The 23,912-nt window shown below is 41.6% G+C and overlaps 1 protein-coding gene and 1 pseudogene across 3 annotated transcripts in view; both read right to left on the reverse strand.

Moving 5' to 3' along the window:
- The window catches only part of LOC105500645, a 1,123-nt pseudogene extending 684 nt beyond the window's left edge, over nucleotides 1–439 (reverse strand). Inside the window, exon 1 of the transcript XR_001000061.1 lies at nucleotides 150–439. The product of XR_001000061.1 is annotated as a 40S ribosomal protein S3a-like (transcript). The remainder of the gene's footprint in view (nucleotides 1–149) is intronic.
- The window catches only part of AGBL4 (ATP/GTP binding protein-like 4), a 1,493,990-nt gene that overhangs the window by 273,616 nt on the left and 1,196,462 nt on the right, over nucleotides 1–23,912 (reverse strand). The gene's annotated exons all lie outside the window — the stretch shown is intronic.

Here is a 23,912-nt window from a genome sequence, read left to right on the forward strand (position 1 = left end):
TACAGGCACCCGCCATCTCACCCGGCTAGTTTTTTGTATTTTTTAGTAGAGACGGGGTTTCACCGTGTAGCTCAGGATGGTCTCGATTTCCTGACCTCGTGATCCACCCGTCTCGGCCTCCCAAAGTGCTGGGATTACAGGCTTGAGCCACCGCGCCCGGCCTCAGCTTGAATTTTCTAAATGCAACTTCATCATTCTGCAAATCAGCAAGACTCACTTCAAACACACGACCCTTGAGACCATCAGATGCAATTTTGGTTCCTTGGGTCCTGGTGATGAGCGTCTTTCCAATATTTCTTATACTGAACATAGCAGGTGCTTTCACATCATACCAATCTTTCTTAGAAAATGGATCAACCATTTTCTTCTTGGCTCCCTTTTTGCCGCCTTTCGTAAGGCACCTGTTCTTGCCAACCGCCATGGCGCTGATCAGAGAGCCGAAAGGCAATTTCTATTGTTTTAAGTGACACAGTTTGTGGTGTCCTTAGGAAACCAATAGAATTGGGAGATATGCAAGGGAGCAAATGCAATAATTCCAACAGAATAAATGATGTAACACTTAATGAGTTCCCTGAGCTGTGCCTATTACATTTATTAAATTATGTAATCTTGGTTAAGCCAGGAAATCTTGTGAGCCTCGATACTCATGGAGGTATGTGTAAGTAGAAGTGGTTTGTCCAGGAAAAGGACAGACAGTCCATGTCTGCCTGAGGAAGCCAGGGAAGGTTTCCCAAAGAGGATAGTTGGAGCTGATACCTCAAGGATGAGTAGAAGCTTAGCAGGTGTGGGAAAGTACAGAGGGAAAGACACCACTCAGGCTAGAGAGCCTAGTGTAGAAGCAGAAAAGTGTGAACTAGTTTTTAAATTTTTAGGAAACTACAAATATTTAAGTATTGCTGGAGTATGTTGGTGATATTCATCTGCCTTCTAGACCCCCTTCTTCACCTTGATGTCCTACAGACACCTTCTATTCAAAATATCCCAAATTGAACTAGACCACTATTTTTACCCCCATTCATAGTCCATACATGTTCTCCTTTTGCTTTCTCTGACTTGGTGAATGGCCCCACTACCTACCCATGTAGCCTAGCTAAAAATCTGAGTGTCCGCATGACCAACTCTTGGTAATTGACTTCCTTTTCATTTCTGATTTACACAATCATTTTTGAGCTTTACTGTCTCTGGTTCTGATGGCTTCTCACTTGGCACAAGCTCTGGATTCTCCAGCTGTGTCTCTAGGACACATTCCTTCCAGCTAAGCCTCTTTGCCAGATAATTAATGATCTGTAAACAAATGCTTAATTGTACCAGGGGAGCACATATTTAAAGAAACTTTATGATAACGTAAAGGATCCTTTTCATAACACGAAGAGCATCTCTCTCACAAACTCCCCCATCCTCAATTTAACATTTAGTCTGAACTTTCATTTCACATATTAAATCTAAAGCCCTCTTATAGCAGGACCCCAAAAATAAAAAAACAAAAATCACCTAAGAGACAGATGGTATTATCCTGAGGTTTATCCATGTCAGGTACTTCCTGAAATACCTCTCTTTTCTCTCTAAGTCCAGCCCCTTTGGCCCTCAGACTCAAGACTTCGGCACCTGCTGGGAGAAAGAAAATTTCGGCTCCTGGCAAGAAGGGGAAGGAGATGTGAATTTATTAAGAATCTAATATATGCCTGGCTCTTTTACTTATGTTCTCTCATTTTACTCTTTACAGCAACTCCATTGACTGCTTGCCACCCATTGATAAACAAAAAAGTTAGGTACCTTACACAAGGTAGTAGTCGCTTATAAAGGGGAATGACTGACATTGAAGGGGGTGCCTGAATTAAATGTAATAACATTATTATCTCTAAGCACACTCTTTTAAGCTGTTTAGGTTATCTAGTCAGCCTCAATGCCTTTTCAAAGTGGGTATAAAGTTATCAGTGAGAGAATATGCCTGGCCATTGCTGATTCCTCAAGAGTGGGCCAGGCACATCGACCTTGGTGGTCAAGAAGCCCCAGTGGAAACTTTTCTGTTTGCTGCTGCTTTGGGGAGCTACCCTTGTGCTAGGAGCCAGGGTTAGGTGCTGTTGGAGAAGGGGCCAATCCAGCCACATAGGCGCTTCAGAGAGGAAACACCTTGGCTGGGATCTGAAATTGAGCCCTCTTTAGGGAGTTTGAAAAGGTGGTTTTCATGCAATTCTTAATGTCCTGGCTGTTTCAGAAAGAGGAAGCACAGCAACATTTTTAGAACAGTTAGTGGGGTGTGACAAAACCCAGAGACTGTACCCACAGGAACTTTCTCCCTGCTTATTTGTTTCAGAAAACATTTGGTATTCAAGGAGCACCTGCCCCATTCCAGGCCCTGTGCTCTCCCACTGGGTCTTCAACCTCTTATTTTTGGAGGGCTCCTTCCTACATGCACTTACACATGCCCAAGCCTTTCTCAGCTTCAAAAAGCAACAATGGCCACCTCAAAACCCTCACTCATCCCTGCCTCTCCCTCAGTTACTTCCTTCTCTCCTCCTCTGCAAAAGTAGAACTTTTTGGAAGAAAGTGCTATGCATAGTTATTATAAACATCCACTCACCTCCCATTCACTCCTCAGCTCCACTGCAGTCTGGCCTTTGCCTCTACCGAACCTACTCTCCAAAGTCACCAATGACTTACTGATTCAAGGACTTTGCCTCATTTGGTTTCTCAGGAGCATTCACACTGTTGATTTTGCCTTTTTCCAGAAAATTTTTTCCTCTTAATTTCAGTAATGTTTAAGTTCTTCTGACTTCTTTGATAATCTTCAGTCTCCATGTAGGCACCTTTTCCTTGACCCCCATTTCAGATGTCAATATTCCTCAAAATTTTACTGTAGGCCTTCTGGCCTTTTTCATTCTGTGTATGCACTCACCTACTGCAGACTTCTATTCTGAGCTCCAGTAACATAGGCATACAGCTGCTTACTAGACATATCAACTTTAAGGTCTTAATGGCATCTCAAATATTTCAAATCCATCTCTTCAAACTTTTGAGAAGACTGCTTCTCCTCAAATGTTTCCTGTTTTAGTAAAGAGTACTATCATCCACCCAAAGATCAGGTTAGAAACCGGTGAGTCATTCTTGACTCCTACTGTCCTCTCACCTCTTAGTCATCAACTCCCATGGGTTCTGTACCATATATATCTTTCAAATCTATTTATCTTCTCCACTATATCCTAGTTCAATTTTTATTTCCCTGCTCTAAATCTTACCCCTTCCCAATGCATTCCCCAAACCAGAATGATCATCCTAAAATGCAAATTTGATTATGTTACTCCTCAGAAAAGACATTCCAAAAGCTTCTCATCTATCTGTCTTTGGATAAAATCCCATCTGATTTTAATCCTATACGATCTCTATCCCCTACCAGCTCTCTGGGCTCAACTCATGCTACATATTCCCTTATTCTCTTTGCTTCAGTCAAACTGGCTGCCACCTTGTTCTTCTCTTTTTCCTTCCCCTCCCCCTTTTCCTAAACCCCTTCTCTTCCTTTTTCTTCTTTCTGTAACTTTTTATTTTTAGATAATTATAGATGCCATATAGTTGTAAGAATAATCGAGAGATATCCTGTATACCCAGTTTCTTCCAATGGTAACATCTTGCATACTAGATAGAGTACAGTATCATACCCAGAAAGTTGACATTGTTATAATCCATTGACATTATTCATCTTTCACCAGTTCTACATATATTCATTTGTGTATATGTATGTGTATTTAGTTGTATGCAATTTTTTGAGATGGAGTCTTGCTCCGCTGTCCAGGCTGGAGTGCAGGGGCACAATCTTAGCTCACTGCAGCCTCTGCCTCCTGGGTTCAAGCAATTCTTCTCCCTCAGCCTCCCAAGCAGCTGGGATTACAGACATCTGCCATCACACCCAGCTAATTTTTGTATTTTTTAGTAGAGACGGGGTTTCACTATGTTGGCCAGGCTGGTCTTGAACTCCTGAATTCAGGTGATCAGCCCGCCTCGGCCTCCCAAAATGCTGGGATTACAGCCACCATGCCTGGCCAGTTCTATGCAATTTGATCACGTGTAGATTCATATGACTACCATCACCATCAAGATATAGAACAGTTCCACGACAAGGATCAAACTGGCCTTCTTCTCGTGCCTTCAGTGGGTCAACTTCCTTTTACTTATAGGTATTCACACAAGCTGTTCCCTCTACTTATAACACTTTCCCCTAATACCATTCGTTTGTCCAATTACTATTTATTTTTCAGACCTCAAATTAAACATTAATTCTCAAAAATACTTTTTCTAATCCTACACTTGGTTAGGATGTTTGCTCTCTGTTCCACTAGCACCCAATACTTCTTGTGTCCCATCAAAGCACCTATTTTCTCACCTCTGCATTGATATTAGTCTGCATGAAGGCAGAGGTTATGTGTGGCTTGTTTACTTCTATATCTCCAATATCTAGCACAGTACTTACAACTAGGGAATTCCTCAATTAAAATAGATAGGAATAATGAACTCATAAAAACTGATGAATCCAGTGGAGCTCTTTCCTTTAAGGAGTTCCCAGTCATAAAACAGGCCACCCTAAGACAGTGTATTGAATCAGCATTGTCTTGGAAGGAAGTGTGGAGGTTGTGGGGATCCAGAGTATCCATTTTCTCCCCAGCTTCTAAATATACACAGTTGGGCACAGCCAGGACCAGAAGAATCCTTGAGTACCCATGTTCATCTGTCCAGAACCCTTCAGCACAGTTTAGCAGGTCAGGTAAGTGGAGCAGACACTGTGGTTACGAGTCTAAAGACATGATTTCAAAGACCTCAACTGGATAATTTTCTCAGCTCTGTAACCATAGACTGAAAGCAATCTTGGTTACAGATTGGGTCCCACACTATGAATCCTGATCTTGGCCACAGAATGCCCCTGATCAAGGCATAGATCTTAACACTGTCCAATCATGCAAAAATATAGCATCTTCCACAAGGAGAACAGGTAAGGTTAAAGGCAAACCTCCATCGTGGGAAAACAGCAGCCCACTCTGACACAGGAAAGCAGAAGTTGAATCATATGTCCTCCTAGAAGTTGAATCACCCCCTCCTAGGGGGTCAATGACATACAATGACAATTATAAGAAGAGAAATATAATTATTGAGTCTTGAAGACTTAAACCTGGCAGGGCCCTTAAAGGCAATATGCACCCTTATGTGAAGTTTAATGGTGTAGAGAATAGAACCTTAGCTTACTGAATATGGTAGTAAAATGTTAACCTTTCATATCTAGCTTCAGACCCAGAAACCCTTGTTCCCATTTCAGAATCCTTTCTAATTAATTTTACCAAAGCATAATGACTTTTTTTATTTTGATAGTTTTTGGGGAACAGGTGGTTTCTGGTTACATGGATAACTTATTTAGTGGTGATTTCTGAGATTTTGGTGCACCCATTACCTAAGAAGTGTACACTGTACCTAATGTGTAGTCTTTTATCCTTCACCCCCATCCTACCCTTCCTCCCAAGTACCATTATATCCATTATGGATATCCATTATATTCATTATATCATTCTTATGCCTTTGCATTCTCATAGCTTAGCTCCCACTTATAAGTGAGAACATATAATGTTTAATTTTCCTTTCCTGAGTTACTTCACTTAGAATAATGGTCTCCAACTCCAGATTGCTGTGAATGCCATTATTTTATTCCTTATTGTGGATGAGTAGTATTCCATGTACATATATATACCACATTATCTTTTTTTTTTTTTTTGACACAGAGTCTTACTGTGTTGCCCAGGCTGGAGTGCAGTGGCACAATCTCGGCTCACTGCAACCTCCACCTCCTGGGTTTAAGCAATTTCTGGCTAATTTTTGTATTTTTAGTCAAGATGGGGTTTCACCATGTTGGCCAGGCTGGTCTTGAACTCCTGACCTCAAGTGATACACCCACCTTGGCCTCCCAAAGTGTTAGGATTACAGGTGTGAGCCACCACACCTGGCCTGTATACCACATTTTCTTTATCCACTCATTGGTTGATGAGAATTTAGGCTGGTTCCATATTTTTGCAATTGCAAAATTTGCTGCTATAAACGTGTGTGCAAGTGTCTTTTTCATATAAGGACTTCTTTTTCTCTGGGTAAGATACCCATTAGTAGGATTGCTGGATCAAATGGTGGTTCTACTTTTGCTTCTTTAAGGACTCTCTATACTGTTTTCCAGAGTGGTTGCACTAGTTTACATTCCCACCAGTAGTGTGAAAGTGTCCTCTTTTTACCACATCCATGCCAACATCTATTATTTTTAAGTTTTAAATTATGGCCATTCTTGCAGGAGTAAGTTGGTATCTCATTGTGGTTTTGATTTGCATTTCCCTGATAATTAGTGATGGTGAGCATTTTTTCATGTTTGTTGGCCATTGTATATCTTCTTTTGGGAATTGTCTATTCATGTCCTTAGCCTACCTTTTGATGGGATTTTTTTTCTTGCTGATTTGAGCTTCTTGTAGGTTCTGGATATCAATCCTTTGTTGGATGCATAGTTTGTGAAGATTTTCTCCCACTCGGTGGGTTGTCTGTTTATTCTGCTGATTATTTCTTTTGCTGTGTAGAAGCCTTTTAGTTTAATTAGGTCCCATCTATTTATTTTTGCTTTGGTTGCATTGCTTTTGTTTTTGTTGATTTTGCTTTGTTTTGTCGCATTTGCTTTCCTGATCATGAACTCTTTGCCTAAGCCAATGTCTAGAAGAGTTTTTCTGGCGTCATCTTCTAGAATTTTTATGGTTTTAGGTTACTTAGATTTAAGTCTTTGATCCACTTTGAGTTGATTTTTGTATAAGGTGAGAGATGAGAATCCAGTTTCATTCTTCTATATGTGGCTTGCCAATTATTCCGCACCATTTGTTGGATAGGGTGTCCTTTCCCCACCCACTTTATGTTCTTATTCGCTTTGTCAAAGATCAGTTGACTGTAAGTTGTTGGCTTTATTTCTGGGTCCCCTATTCTGTTCCAATAGTCTATATGCCTATTTTTATACCAGTACCATGCTGTACCATGTAACTATAGCCTTGTAGTATAGTTTGAAGTCTGGTAATGTGATGCCTCCAGATTGGTTTTTTGCTTAGTCTTGCTTTTACTATGCAGGTTCTTTTTTGGTTCCATAAGAATTTTAGGACTGTTTTTTCTAGGTCTGTGAAGAATGATGATGACATTTTGATGGGAATTGCATTGAATTTATAGATTGCTTTTGTCAGCATGGTCATTTTCACAATATTGATTCTACCCATCCATTAACATGGGATATGTTTCCATTTGTTTGTTTCATCTGTGATTTCTTTCAGCAGTGTTTTGTAGTTTTCCTTGTAGAGATCTTTCATCTCCTTGGTTAGGTATATTCCTAAGTATTTTATTTTATTTTCCAGCTGCTGTACAAGGGGCTGAGTTCTTTATTTGATTCTCAGATTAGTTGTTGTGGGTATACAGCAGTGCTACTGATTTGTGTACATTGATTTTGTATCCTGAAACTCTAGTGAATTCATTTATCAGATCTCGGAGCTTTCTGGATGAGTTTTTTGGAGCTTTCTGGATGGGTTTTTAGGTGTCAAATCATATCATTGGCAAGCGCTGACAGTTTAACTCCCTTTTTACTGATTTGGATGCCTTTTTTTTTCTTTGTCTTTTCTGATTGCTCTGGCTAGGACTTCTAATACTATGTTGAATAGAAGCAGCGAAAGTGGGTATCCTTGTCTTGTTCTAGTTCTCAGAGGCTGTGCTTTCAACTTTTCCCTGTTCAGTATAAATGTTGGCTATGGGTTTGTCATAGATAGCTTTTATTATGTTGAGATATGACGCATCTATGCTGATTTTGCTGAGGGTTTTAATCATAAAGAGATGCTGGATTTTTTTTCAAATGCTTTTTCTGTGTCTATTGAGATGATCATGTGACTTTATTTGTCTTCAATTCTGTTTATATGATGTATCACATTTATTGACTTGCATATGTTAAACCATCCCCACATCCCTGGTATGAAACCCACTTGACCATGATGTATTGTCTTTTTGATATGCTGTTGGATTCAGTTAGCTAGTATTTTGTTGAGGATTTTTGCATCTATGTTCATCAGAGATATTGGTCTATTGTTTTCTTTTTTTGTTATATCCTTTCCTGGTCTTTTGGCATTAGGGTGATACTGGCTTCATAAAATGATTTAAGGAGGATTCCTTCTTTTTGTATCTTTTGGAATAGTTTCAGTAGGATTGGTAACAATTCTTCTTTGAATGTCTGATAGAACTCAGCTGTGAATCCATCTGGTCCTGGGCATTTTTTTGTTGGCAATTTTAAAAATTATTGTTTCAATCTCACCATTTGTCATTGGTCTGTTCAGAGTTTCTGTTTCCTCCTGGTTTAATCTAGGAGGGTTGTATATTTCCAGGAATTTATCCATCTCCTCTAGGTTTTCTAGTTTGTGTACATAAAGGTGCTTATAGTAGCCTTAAATGATCTCTTGTATTTCTCTGATATCCATTGTAATAATCTCCTGTTTCATTTCTAATTGAGCTTATTTGGATCATCTCTGTTCTTTCCTTGGTTAATCTCACTAATGGTCTATCAATTTTGTTTATCCTTTCAAAGAACCAGCTTTTGGTTCCATTTATCTTTTTCGTTGTTTGTTTCAATTTCATTTAGTTCTGATCTTTGTTATTTCTTTTCTTCTGCTGGTTTTAGGTTTGGTTTTTTCTTGTTTCTTTAGTTCCTTGAGGTGTGTGCTTAAATTGTCTATTTGTGCTATTTCAGACTTTTTGATATGGGCATTTAATGCTATGAACTTTCCTCTTAGCACCACTTTTGCTGTATCCCAGAGATTTCAATAGCTTGTGTCACTATTACCATTCAGTTCAAAGAATTTTTACTTTCCATCTTGATTTCATTGCTTACCCAAAGATCATTCTGTTTCATGAGAGCACCAGCTGTGGTAGTAGAAGGGGGACATAAGCTTGCCCTAAGTTGGCCAGGATAAGTATTCAGGTTTCTCAGGCAATGAATGTATGGGGCTGTAAAGCTCCCAAGAGTTTATGTCTTTTGTGTTCAGCTGCCAGGGCAGGTAGAGAAAAACCATCAGGTTGGGGTAGGGTTAGGGGGGTCTGTGCTCAGACTCTCTTTGGAAGGGGCTTGCTGTGGCCACTGTGGAGTGCAGGGGAGGGTGGTTCTCAGGCCAATGCAGTTATGTTCCAAGGGGGATTATGGCTGCCTCTGCTGCATCATACAGGTTGCCAGGGAAGTAGGGAGAAAGCTGGCAGTGACAGGCCTCACCCAGCTCCCACACAGACAGCAAGGCCAGTCTCACTCCACTGTGCCCCACTAACAGCAGCAAAGTTATATCCAGGCAGACCACGTGCAGGGCTTGAAACTTGCCCCAGGTTACCAGCCTCCTCACTGAGAAAGCAAGTGTGGCTTTCTGGCCTTGTCCCTCCCTGCCTGCCCACACTGCTGGCTGCAGCTCCTGAACTTGTATCTAAAGTCATTCCTATTCAACTCCCAGGTTCTGCTCAAGAAAATTTATGCTCAGTTGAAATTATTACAAAGTTTAGTTGGAATCTTCTTTCACCTTGTGATCCCTCCCTAGTTCCTCTGGCTGCCTTCCCCAAAGACCCCTGTGAGATAAAGTCAGGGATGGCTTCCCTGGGCTTCAGCTGGGGACTGAGAGTGCCTACAGGGCTCTTCCCATAGCTTCTACTTTAATATCTTGCTCAGCTCCCTAAATCCATTCCAGCTCTAGGTAAGGTTGTCCTTCTTCTGTGTTCTGGATTTTCAGGTTCCCCAGTGGGGATGTGTGTTCATAGGCAGGTTTTCCCCTCTCATATTTTGGGAGCTTGCAGTTTTTTGGCTGTCTTGTGAAGTTTACAACAGCAAGCTGCTTCCTCCACAGGACCTATGAATTCTTTTGGTCTTCTTCACATGTTTTTGCAGTGGTTCTTGGACCAAAAGTTCACAGTGTGAGTCTCTACATGCTGTTCTGGCCGGGAGCTGCACGTTCGTCAGTCCTGTCTTCCATCTGCCATTTCCCTCTCCGGCCTTGCCTCCATAATATCTTTTTTTTTTTTTTTACTTCAAAACATCAAACTAAAGACTTCCCCTGGCCTCCAGCTGGCACTCTCTAACATCCTCTCCCCCACCAGTCAGAGTGACCTAATTAAAGTACAAAATGAGCCATGCTAATTTCCTGCTTAAAACCCTTCACTGGCTTCCTATTGGTTGATAGAAAGTTTCAGGATGGAGGCCAGGCTCCTTTGTCTCCAGATCTTGTCTCCCTGCCTCCTCTCTGGCCTTATCACTTGCCTCTCCTTATATTCTACTTTCTTGAACACACCATGCTGTTTTATGCTTATGTTGAAGCTGTGCCCATTCCCAGCATGGATTTCTCACTAATTTTTGCCTGGCTCAGTCTTTCTTAACCTTCAAGATTCACCTTAGCCATTACCTCTTCCATGGAGCCTTCCAGGAACAATTAGGTTGGGATAATGCCCCCTCACTCTGCCATATCTCTATGCCTACCCCATTATGTCATTTAGAACCTTCAATTGGGACATCTTATTTATGTGTCTGGACCTCCATTAGTCTGGGCTTCTGAGGACAGAAATTGCATTTTAATCATTCCTTTCCTCTCAGTGTCCAACATAGGACCTAGTACATTGGAAACTCTTGGTGAACTCTGATGTAAAAAGAGAGCAATTCTATAATTAACATTCATTGAAAGTTAACTGTATGTACTAGGAAGTATGCTGGGGGCTTCACATGCATAATGTCATTTCATTCTCCTAATAGTACTGGACCACTCAGCATGCTTAACAAAGCCCTCCCCATCCAGAGCATACCACAGAGATTCCAATGTCTATGCTCCCAGTAATATCCAAAGGCCCTGCCTCTGGCCCCACCCTCCATTACAACACATGGCCTATGGACTCATGTCTTGTCTTCTACCTTTCACTTCATACTTGAACTTACATTTCTACCTGGCCCATTGAAGTGGGATTCAGGGTTAGGCTGTGTGTATTTTTCTGTTTTATTTCCATCATAGACCTCTGATTCCCACCCTCAGCATCAAGCTCTGCAGTTTGCATGCCTAACCTGATCCACCCAGGAACAGTGAAGGCTCCAGTACCAACACAGCACTATAGGTCCTTGAGTATCTGAGAGAAAAGAGCAGACTAATGTGAGCTTGATTATTCCCACTAGTAAAGACAAGGAAGCTAAGTCAAGTAATATGCCCAAGGTCACATGGCTCTCTTCTGCCCAATGCCAAGATCCAGACATAGCATCTCCTCTTGTGTAGAGGACACCCTCCCTCTTCTTTCAAATAGCTCTTGAAGGTTCACTTATTTGTCTATCTCACACCTTGGTTATGAGCTCTACAGGCAGGGGCTGTTATCCAGCACTGTCCTTCAGTGTCCAGCCCAAGTCTTGCATTGAGAAGAGCCCTGGGAAAGGCCAGGTAAAGGGATGAATGAGTAGAGCTCAAGCTCACACTAATCTCCCTCTGCCTACAGTGGATGTTCTACCCTTCCTCTACTGCTATTTCCAAAGGCACTTGGAGTTCTCTTTTGCATTTGTTTTGGCACCAAAGAAGAAAAGCTATCAAATGCATTTTCCTATCAATTTTTCTTTGTAATTGATAATAAATCCCTCTGTAAAGAAATATATACCCTCAACGTCTTAAGGAAAGCAAGTCATGGTATAATGGTTTAAACAAAGGAATATAAAATTCTGGGGAAGCTACAGATCTCTACCTCACTAAGGTCTGAGGTAAAATTTTCTGAGGCTATGAAAAGAGGAAGGGCTTTGTCATTAGACAAAATTGGGTTAAAATCTTGGCTATGCTTCTCAGGACCTGTGGACCTTGGGAGAGAAACTTGAGAGTATCCTATGCTTTACCCTCTTTCTTGCCCACTCTTGCCAATCTTTCAACAAGTTCTGCCAGTTTCACTATCTAAATGGTTCTTCTCCAATCTCTGCTATAATTGTGAGCTAGTCTGGTGGTTAAGCACTTAGGCTCTGAAATGAGATTGTCTAGACTTGAATCCAAGTTTTCTTAGTATGTCATTTTGTCACTTTGGATACTTTGCCTAAGGTCTCAACATCTCAGTTTCCTCACCTATAAAATGGAGATTAAAAATCTTAGATTATTAACAAGATTTTAAAAAATCCCAAAAAATGATAGCATAATTCCTGGCCCAGAGTAGAAGCTCACAAACACTAGCTCTTATTATTATTTATTACCTCTTTTTTTCAGGCTATTATCTTCTATAACTTTATACTGCCACACCTCCTCTCCACCCTGCCAACCCATGACCATTCCTGCAAATTCGCCTGCCTGATTTCTCTCCTCTACTGCCTCTTTTCCAATCCTTCTATGTGCAATAGCCACAGCATTATTTCTAAAAGGTATCCCATTACAGGGTTGTCTGTAGATAAGGCAGGAGCTCCGTAGCTTTGGAGAAAATGCCCTCATTTATCAGGGTCCCTGTATACCTCCCAACAATTCTGAGAGTGAAGTTTTACTCCTATTTTACTGTCTGGGAGTGGTTAAAGAAATGTTTCAAGGTTCTACAGTTATTCACTGGTCAAGTTGGGATTTATACACAAGCCTCTCTGAGCCCAGAGCCTGTGGTGATCTCTTCACTGGCCCACACTGCCTCTCTCCACCCACACTAACCCTCTCCACCCACACTGACCATCCATAACTGACAAATAAGAGGCAGCATCTGATAAACAAGAAAGGAATGGTGCATTTAGTGAGAAAGAGAAGCTAGTAGGGAGATATCATGGTGGGCTATTGAGCTGGGGAATCCTTCCTGGAAGAGTAGGGGCTCTAGGGGTCTGGAGGGACAGACTAGCAAGGATGGTACTGGAAAAAATGCTGAAGTGCTTTCAGAATTGTCTGGTGAGATGAAGTAAGGTTCTAGTCTGAATAGAAACATGTGCTGCAGATGATGTTGTCTTCTTCCCCAGCAATGGCAAAATCATAGGAAGCTCAGAAATGTTGTTCTACATTTTAGTTATTGTTTGCTGGGGATGGAAGCACCATGTTAAGTTTCAGGGCTTGCCATATTCTCTTTGATAGCCAGAGATTAACAAACTCTCGTCGGTTGGGTGGGGGAGAAGAGTCCCTTCCCCTTGAGTTCCTACCACATAGGCTTATTACATCACCCTGCAGTGACGCTACCCAAATATGTATTCATTGTTCAGCAAATCTCAGAAACCTGCTGGGTACCAGACTCCCATGCTGGAGATGCAGAGAACAGTCAGAGGTGGTTATTGGACTCATAGTACTCATGATTTAGTGGGGAGAATACCCCTATACAATGACAATACTGTGTGAGAAGTGCTCTGGGGTCTGGGGTAGGGAGTGCACAGGGAAGTTTTCTTAGAAATGACATCTAACCAAACTTCTGAGGGAATGTTTTCCATCAAAAGGAATATTTGGGTTAATTTCAAAAGGCAAATTTGGGTTATTGCCTTTTGTTATTGGAAAGGCAGAACAATGTGCTCTTGCTTGATGTTGTGGAGCATTTAGAACATGGAAGGTAGAATAGCTGTGTGGTAGAATCCCTGGTTTGGGCAATCTAAAATGTAGTTCCGTATTTCATGGGATTTCCTCAACTATGGAACAGGGATAATAATATCACTTCCCAAGATTTCATAGTTGAAGTACCTGCCAGATAGTTTGAAGGTGGCATGAAAGGTGAAACACACTCTCAGGCTATATTAGGGACTCAGTGAGGTAGTGCAAAAGAATAACGGCCCGGGATGCAGACAAACTCTGTGATTTACCAGCTATGTGACTCTGCAAAAGTTACTTCACCACAACAAACCTCAGTTGCTTCCTTTGTGCAACAGGGACAATATTACCTTGCCTAGCCACTAAATGGTAGCACTGGTCCTTGATCTCCCATCTCGTGCTCTATGCCCCCCTCTCTCAGCCTGTTTCCCCATCTGTGAACAGGACAAGATGAGGTTCTGTGCAAAGAAAGAATAAGAAAATATTCAAAAAAAAAAAAAAAAAAAAAGAAAATATTCTCTAAGGGCTGTTTAGCTTTGACATCCTATGCATAAAACAACAGCCAGATTGGACTCTTGCTTAATTCTATCCAAACTGCCAGATAGGCATTTGAATAAGTAATCTAATATATACACTTTTATTCTATTAAATATTCAGGTCATCTCCTGGTTGGGATGAGTATTCAGAATGATGATTGCTTAGAAACACACCATTCCAAATACAAATCAGAATATATTTGCAATATTCAGTTCAGCAAGGATGGGAAGGTATGAGATTAGGTTCTGAAAATAATCACACCTTTCATATCTTGGATTCCTATACACACATTTACTACATGCCTTTCTTCATAACCTTGGAAATGCAAATCCTTGGACTCTTAGAGGCCTGAATATTTGCCCTGTACTAAGTCAATTCCCAGGTGAAGATGGCAGAACAGGGCAAAAAGATGTGACTTCTCATCTGGTGTTTGAGGCCCAGCTACATATTCCTCATCCCATAAGCAGTGGTCTGTTCCCCTCACACTCCAGCAGAGACAGAGTGCTCACCACTTTTCAAAGCTGCTAATCCCACTGATAGGCAGCTTTTACTTGAGAAAATAGCCATTCATATTGAGCAAAATCCCTACCTCTAGTGCCCGTATATTGATCTTTGTTCTGCATTGTTTCTTCTGCCCTCAGATATTCCTGCAGGGATCAAAGGCAATGACCCTATCCCTTCAAAGTCAGCCTTTTCCTTGAGCTGAACTACCACTCCCTTCAACCATAAGCCTGCTCTTTCTTTGTTCTAGCACAGGACTCTTGAGGGATTAGCCTGGGGTACACCAAGAGCAACAGCAAGCGCAAGATGCCCTGGTGAATTCATTTTTCTCTGGCTTCCTTTGCCATTTGGTAGAAGAAAGAGAAGCTTTTAAAGTAACAGTGGCAAAGTAGCTGATTCTGAGGAAACTTGCCAAGGCTTTTCAGGAAACAGCACCACTGGGGAAGGGAGACATTTGGATTGCAGCAAGATGAACAGCGAGGGTTACCATATGAACTATTCCCAACCAATATTACACCTGCCTCAGAAGGTGTATAGGTGTGCACATATGTGTGTGTGTGTGTGTGTGTGTGCATGCACGTACGTATCTGTGTGGAAGTATCGGTGCTTGTGAATGAGCATCTACTCTCATATATCCAACAATGCTTCGGTTGTGTTAATACACATAAGTTCTTCACTTGGCCACTTGCCACATCTCTTCGAGATTCACTCAGATGTTACCTCCTCTAGGAAGCATTCTGTGATATGCTTTTGACCTTAATCAACCCTGCGCTCCCAGGAAGTTTTCTGTGCTTTCTTCTAAGTTGTTCATTTCCTTGCCTGTCTGCCCATTAGATTGTGGTACCTTCTTGAGCATCCTGACTGTGATGGATTCATCTCTGTGCCTCTGCACCTGGCACAAGCATGGGTACTCTGTACATGTTGGTTACATGAATGCATTTGAAGATGTCTCAGTCCTAGTCCAGGGTTCTTACCATTGGTTTTCCTGCCATGCTTTGCTTTTTTTATAACGGGCTGAGGTGATGCAAATTAAGAAGAACAAAACTCCCACAAGGTTCAGGGAGATTGTGGCTCAGGGAGATGGGGATATTTGTGGAGAAATAATTCAAACTAGCCAGTGGTATCCACACTTCTGAAACTGCATGAGCCTCCCTGTGAGAGGTGAAAGTTGGGGTGTAGTTTTGTTTCTCCATCCCCAGTCTGCTTTGGGCCAACTATTCTCAGCGTGTGATCTGCTCTTCTCCTCTGCTTGGCCCCTGAGAAGCATCCATTCCTATAGAGCTGACACTCACATTTTCCTTTTATCCAGCCAATTTATAGCTTTTTAATGTTCCCCACGCAGATGTGCAGGATTCTTGCACACATCTGCATATCAGAGGGGCAGTGGAAGTTGCTTGGCAGGAGGCCCTGGCTCAGCAGGAGTGCTCCATTGGTAACCCCTGAGTTGTGAAAGGATCTCTCCCTGTATTGTTCTGGGCCAAGGAACTCAGCCAGAGACTGAGCTGGGCGGGGCTTTTAGGGGTAGAGAAAACTGCAACATCTTAATCTCCTCTGGACACAGGAGATCAGTGTGCACATCTTGGGGCAGAGCACCGGCATCTGAAGTAATGACACAAAGGGAAGAGAAGGAAAATTCATTCATTAATATATTCGCTTAGGAGCAGCCCATAGCCCTATTTGTAGAGGGACTGCTTTGTGCCAAGCAGTATGAGACAGTGAGCCATTAAATAGCATGATCTGCTTCATATTTGAGATCTGCTCTTCTCAAGGTCTGGGACCTGGGGCAAGTCTTTTAACCTATTTGATATGAGTTTCCACATCTATAAAATGGAATGGTAATGGTATTGGCTGCTTACCAGATACAGTTGAAGGGAAGATTATTCTTTTATAGCACTTTGTTTACTGTACATTTACTGTGTTAGGCATTATTAGAGGTACCTTAAACATCCTGTCTTATTATTTCCCACAATAAACCTGCAGGATAGATATTAGTACTCCTGCTTTTTGGTCAACTAAACTGAGGCACAGAGATGTTAAGATTCTTCCCAAGGCCATGTAGTATATAAAGAAGCTGTCAGACTTAACTTCCAGGGCCCTGGTAAGTTAGGCTCAGGTAAATGTCCCTCATGAGGCAGGGTCAAATTTGGAGAGTCCCAAGTGAAAGGAGGCCTAAACTGTATATGAGCCAGCAGAGAAGAGAAAATCAAATTTTTTGACCAGAGAGACTGAGATCACAGCTGGAAAGATACGCTAGGTGTCAGATCTAATGTGTAAGGCATGAAAGGAAAAGAGAATTAATACTGAGTCTGGTAATCATGAAGGGCAAGAAACAGGCTTCCAAGAGAGGCCATGGCCAGAGAGTCAGCACAAAGACTGAGACTCAAGTGAACGTGCCAGAGAAGGCTGGCCTTGGGTAGGCACTTTCCCTCCCTGGAGCCGTAGAAGGACTAGTAATACCTAGATCATAAAGATGAGGTAAGGACTAAGTGAGGAGCTGCACAGAAAGCTCCTTTTATGATATCTGGAGCACAGCAGGTGCTTAATGAATGCATCTAGAGAAAAATATTAAGACGTGTTTTTATAAGATTCCAGAATGAGAAAGAGAGGTCACTGTATTCATCCTCTAGAAGAAGGGTCCCAGCTTTAGACTAGGCTATGGAGGACTGTTGGGACAGACTTCTTGCAGGGTTTTGTTCCCATGAAGATCTATGGGGGCTGAAATTAGCACGCAGGGAAGTGCAATAGCCCTACTTTAGGGAAGGAGGAAGGTACAAATAGGGTGTGTGCCTTGAGATTAGTTTCCTGGATCAGCTCTATGGGTCCATGTTTGAGCACCAGGGAGAGAGGAGTTGCAGGTAGAAGCTATTTCCAAAAAGACCACAGAGCTGTGAATACAGAGTGAGGGAGATGAACATTTGTCCCATTTATAGATTGAAAAAAGGTGTGACTTTGGTTGTGATAGTATTTCTTGTTCTGACAGCTTGATATTGTAAACAGGCAGCACTCTTGGCTAGATAATGGGATTTCTCCTGGTGGACAGCGAGAGCCCTGAGTAGGTTGGGGCACTCTCAAATGCAAGAAACAGGAAGCCTCAGAGAATAGGCTGAACAAGAAAGAAGCAATATGGTAGACATCATGTAGAAGTGGATAGCACCCTTTCTGAGCTAACATACAATGCCACTTGGAGTCATCTAGAAATAACTGAATGAGACTTTGAGGAAGACTAGAGTCCTGCCTTAACAGGTAGAGGAATGAGGCAGCAAATCACATATGATTATTATAAATGGAACCTCATTTGTACCTACAGGCTGTTCCATTTCTCCAGGTCTGGGGAACTACCAGTTACACACTCTGCTTAAACTCTAAATTACTCTAGGGATCTGAGGTAATTTCCGAAGACGGGTACTCCTACGCTTCTTTTGTGTATTTCTTCCCTTACTTCTGACACCCTGTTGGTAAGTAAGTCCCCTTGTTTCATTGTCTCAAATATTCCTCAAATTCACTTCCTCCTTCCTCCTCAGTTTTATTCTGAGTGCGTGAGGAATAGGGTCCACTTCTTCAGGTATTTTGGGTGGTATAAGAGCTAATCTATGCCCTATATTATGTTAAGTGCAGGAAATCTAAGCAGCTATAAAGCATAGACTTTTTCCTTCAAAATTTTGTGGTCTGATTTCAACCACACATATTAAGACTCCTCAAAACTCTGTTAAAGAATGAATGAAACTACTCATTCACTCATTCACTCATCCAACTAATAAACATGCTTGAGAACTCTCCTGACCTTGAGGCTGGCTCCTGGGGACACACAGCACCTGTGCTTGAGGTGCTTCTGATCTGGGGAGACAAGTCCACAATAGAGAGTTGGGCACTGAGTAGCCTCCACTGTTGACAGTGGGCAGGTTGAAAGAACAATGCAAATTATTTTTGTAAAAATATATTCCTGCCAGGCGCAGTGGCTCACACCTGTAATCCCAGCACTTTGGGAGTCCAAGGCAGGCAGATCATGAAGTCAGGAGATCGAGACCATCCTGGCTAACTAAACCCTGCCCCTACTAAAAATACAAAAAATTAGACAGGCGTGGTGGTGGGTGCCTGTAGTCCCAGCTACTCGGGAGGCTGAGGCAGGAGAATGGCGTGAACCCAGGAGGCAGAGGTTGCAGTGAGCCAAGATCGTGCCATTGCACTCCAGACTGGGCAACAGAGCTAGACTCCCTCTCAAAAAAAAAATTATATATATATATGTGTGTGTGTGTATATATGTGTGTGTATGTATATATGTGTGTGTGTGTGTGTGTGTATATATATGTATATTCCCTAAGCCATTTGTCAGATGATTTCTTTTCCTCATCCTCTTCCATGCAAGATGTGCCTGACTGAAGTGTGTAAGGGATCAGGTCCATTTCAAGGTCCCCTTCAGAGGCAGTGTAGAGTAAGGAAAGAGCACAGGCCTCAGGCCTAGATCATCTTGGGTTTCAATCCCAGTCTACCATTTATTAGATGTGTAACTTCATTCAAATCACTTCACCTCCCTGAATCTCAACTTCTTCATGTGTAAAGAGGAACTAATTTATGCAAAGTGTATAGCATAGTCCTGGGCATAAATACGTACTCAGTAAATGGAAGCTATTTTTATTTTATTCAAAATTTCAGCTTTGGCAAAATTTATTAGTGTTCAACAAATAAATGAACTTTACTGTGTGATGAGCTACTGAGATTTGGGAGTTTTTCTGTACCAGTGGCCTAGCCCAGCCTACACTGACTAGCACAAAGGGCAGGGATGTGGTCTTCTCATGTTCTCTCATCTGAGGCAACCAGTTCAGAGCTCCTTGCTCGTTTATTTTATTTGTTTCCCTTTTAAATTCCAAGTCTCAGATTTGACCTTTGGACGATGCTAGTTGGTAAAAGGCCCACGTTTTCCCACATGCTGATTGTCTGCTGTGCTTGTCCAGTGTCTACATATGGAGTGGGATAACAATGCTTGTAACTGATCCTGCGTGGAGGTCTTTTCCTCCCTCCCCTTTTCCCCCATCTCTGGTTCTCTGGAAAGTATCAGGAATAAACAGGAGCACATGTGGCACAGCATTCCTTTCTCTGGCTCTGTCGCCAACAGATGGGACACAATAGGTGTTCCCCTGGGGCTCTGATTCTCAGCAGATTGGGAGTGAGAGGTAGTGGGTGGGGTGGGGGGTGGTGTATGCTAGATGGAGAGAAACTCAAGTTCTACAGGTCAAACGCATGTGTGTCATGGAGTCTGAGGGCCTGGAGGAACTGCTAAGACCATTCAACATTGGTACATGGTTTATCTGGAGCAGATTGGGGAGGAGAACTGCCCATAGTCACATAGACCTCTAGTGAGAAAGCCAGGATCTCAGACTCAAGCCTCCTGAATCCCAATTTTGTGCCTTCTGTATGTTCCTGGACAGCTTTGTTCAAGCATTTACATGGCTTCCTATTTTTAGCTGTTTCAAATTCAAATGTTCTGGTCTGATAATTAGGGTCTCAGAGATCTGATTCTCACTTTACCTTTCCAGGTTTATTTCAAACTCAATAAGCAACTTGGATTGGTACATCCTGCTCTTGAAAATTTGATCTAAAATTTCATCTAGTATTTTTTTAAGTCCCCTTCTTCTCTGATTTCTATTCTGGGATCCCTGTTTCCTAGTTATGTGTGTCTGTCTTCTTGATTCTGCTCTGTCTTGCCCACTCTGTATTCTGTGAGGTTCAACCCTCTCCATTAGAGTGGCTTTTGGGCGTGTATCTAGGAAGAACACATTATGTTGCACCAGATAGGGTATTTAGGGAGTGGGTGGGATCTGATTTTAGAGCCTCCTGCTAGAGGGGTTGACACAGCAGTGTCCAGGGCATGGCTATCTCTGATCACAGCCCAAGAGGCAGGCATCAAGAGGGTCTGAGATGAAAGATAAGGAACTGTTCAGCAAGGTCTTACACAGGGATTAGGTAACTGTGAGAGGTAACTTGGAAGTTCAGGAAGAAAGGCAAACTCAGGAAGGTTCATCCAGAAGTCAGGGCAGCATAGCCAGGAAACATGATGACAGGCCACTACCTGAAGTTAAGACAGATAATAGGTGTGGGTCTGTTGTGTGGCTGGGATCTTATAGGTGGGGAATTGCCGTTGTGGGCATCAGAATAGACAGAAGTTCCCAGGGATGAGTCAGGCCAAGAAGGGCATTTCTCAAGGCTGAAAGTTGTCCAGTGAAAACTACAAAGCTGGATTCAGAATATCTGGTCTTAGCAAAGGGAATTCATCCTGTGTGATGGGGGAGAGGATGAGTATGATTTTAGGTGAATAGTCATTTTGAGGGCTATGGGTCATGAAGAACAGAAGGAGGAAGTAGATTTGGAGGTTCTTAATTTACAATAAGGACTCTAGATCAGATATTCCTATTTCCCCTACCTGCTCCTAGACAACACTGCGCTGGCCTAGACAAACTCAGTAATTTCTTAACTTATTTATTCATCAAACACTCTCTAGAGTCCGCTCTGTGCCAAATCCTGGGCTAAACACTGGGGAAACAGCGATGAATCAGATACATTCCCAACCTTTAAGGATTTCATTTCTGGGAGAGAAACATTCAAGTAAACTAAAAAATAATATGGAGTGATAAGTGCTTTGAGAGATGGAAGTCAAGGGGGCTGTTGAAACACAAAAGAGGCACCTAACCCAGACTGGAGGCAAAGTGAGGTAGTCAGAGGGAGTGGATTAGGAAGTTTCTAAAAGACAGTAATATCTACTGAGGGATATGAATTCGATATATGAAGAAGAAATAGTGTCATATTATTTTAGAGAAATACAGGCAGGCTTGTGAGATGAACTGGCAGAAAAACAAAACAAAAAAACTTCAGTTCATGAGAAAATCAAGCAGGTTGTTCTTAGATGTCCAGATTTGTAAGCACATGGCATTAGGGAGGTCTGGACTCTTGGCTGAGGTTTGAGAGAAGAGAGAAGTGATTCTAGCCTCCCAGGAGGGGGCTGACCTCATGTAAAGGGAGGCTAGGCTTGATGATAGAAGCCTCATGTATTATCTCATTTATTGTTTACTATATCTACAACCTGGCCACCAGGGCTCTCTGCACTAGGGTTTGAACTCCAAGTTCCAGCTAAGAATAAGATGCTGCTTTGCTTCTCATGGGTCAGACTTTGTGTATTTACCTTCCTTGAAGCCTTGGTGGAAAGGAATAACTGGTGACGGAGCAGAATTGGGTAAGGTGGATCCTAGTACTAGACTTACTATTCTTCCTGTGTAGACTTCTTTGCTCCTTTTCTTCTGGCTCTGATGGAGACATTTTGGGTAGCTTTTTTTTTTTTTTTTTCAAATCAAGGCTCAGGCGAGGGCGCTGGGGAAAACAAGAGAGGACTGAGGAGATGTATTGTTTCTAGACCATTTGAGCCTCACTAGTTTGGGAGAAAAGGACCTTCATTTTAGTTTAGCTCAGCTGAGTCATGTTATGCACTGGGATTTGGATCCAAAATCCTAGGTAATAATAATAATAACTAACTTCTCCTCTCTTGTGAATATATTTGCCTCAAGGAGTTGCCAGGGAGAATTGGCTGAGATGAGGTTAGATTTGGGTATTTTTGAATCCCCTAGCAAAATCCTGTCATGATGTTATTTTAGCAACACCTTCAGCAATATTGCTGTCTAGCAGTTTTAGCCAGAGACTGATTGTCCCTAGTTCCCTGTCAACCTCCTCCTTGGGACCTTGAATCTCTTTGCTCTTCTCTCGATCTTCAGCCAAGAGTTTACACCTCATTGGTGTAATTTACTTGCTAACATCAACATTTAAGAACTTCCTGCTTGATTTTCCCATCACTGAGTTCTGCTCATTTGCTACTTTTAAAAAACATATTTTTATTGACATATAATAATTGTATATATTTATGGGAAACAGTGATATTTTGATATATATAGTGATTAGATCATGGTAATTAGCATGTCTATCATCTCAACACTTATTTCTTTGTGCTGGGAACATTCAATATCATTGTTCTAGCTGAAATTATATAACTATTATTGTTAACTATAGTCATCCTGCAGTGGCATAGAGCCCTAGAATTTATTCCTCCTATCTACCTGTAATCTTGCATCCTTTAGCAAATCTCTCCCTATGTATGAGATCAACTTTTTTTTTTTTAAGCATCCACATATGAGTGAGAACACACGGTGTTTAACTTTCTGTTCCTGGCTTATTTCACTTTACAGAATGTCCTCCAGCTTCTTCCATGTTGCCATAAATGACAGGATGTCAGTCTTTTTTATGATTGAATAGTATTCCATTGTGTATATACACCACATTTTCTTTATCCATACATCTGTTGTTGGACACCTAGATCAATTCTACATCTTGGCTGTTAACAATTCTGCAATAAACATGGTGGTGCAGATGTCTTTTTGATATACTTATTTCCTTTCCTTTGGTTAAATGCCCAGTAGTGGGATTGCTGGATCATATAGTAGTTCTATTTGTACTTGTTTGAGGAACCTCCATACTGTTCTCCACAGTGGCTGTACTAGTTTACATTCCCATCAACAGTGTATAAGAGTTCCATTTTCTCCATATCCTTGCCAGCATTTACTGTTTTTGTCTTCTCAATGATAGCCATCCTCATGGGTGAGATGATACCTCATTGTGGTTTTCATTTGAATTTCCTCAATGATTAATGACATTCAGCATTTTCCATATATTTTTTGGTCATTTGCATGTCTTTTAAAAAATGTCTGTTCAGATCATTTGCTCATCTTTTGTTGGGACTCCAGGGACTGATTATTTTAACAATAAGGTGAATTATTCAAACAACCAGGTATGGTACTTGACCTCATGCTTAGTTATAGTTTCCCTTTCATGTTTTCCTTCACTGTTAAACAGAATAGTGAGTTGAATATCAGAAAGTCAACCAGGGTGAGAAAATTACCAAGGTAATAGCAACAATGGCCATTTGTAGAACACTGTGGTATGATGGAAAGAACAGGAGTCAGTAGGAACTAATTTTGAATCTGTACTTAGTTAACCAGCTTGGTAACTTTCAACAAGTGACTTCACCCAGTTTCCTCATCTATAAAAATAGGTGTCATAATTCCTACCAGATAAGTTCTTTGAGAGAAGTAAACTATGTTTAATTCCTCAAGGGTTCAGTGCATAATATATTCTTCATATACTCAGTATCTATAGAGCACCTGGCACACAGTAGGTAGAAAGTGAATGATAGCAGTTAGTAATATTTATTTGGGAGAGAATATAGTATAAACATCCAGGCAAATCAAGAAAGAGAAAGAAAAAGAGAAAGATCATCTTGTTCTTCACTGTATGGATCTCAAAATCAGA

The sequence above is a fragment of the Colobus angolensis genome, unplaced genomic scaffold (assembly GCF_000951035.1).
Source record: "Colobus angolensis palliatus isolate OR3802 unplaced genomic scaffold, Cang.pa_1.0 Scaffold68, whole genome shotgun sequence".
In the NCBI taxonomy this organism is placed as follows: Eukaryota; Metazoa; Chordata; class Mammalia; order Primates; family Cercopithecidae; genus Colobus; species Colobus angolensis.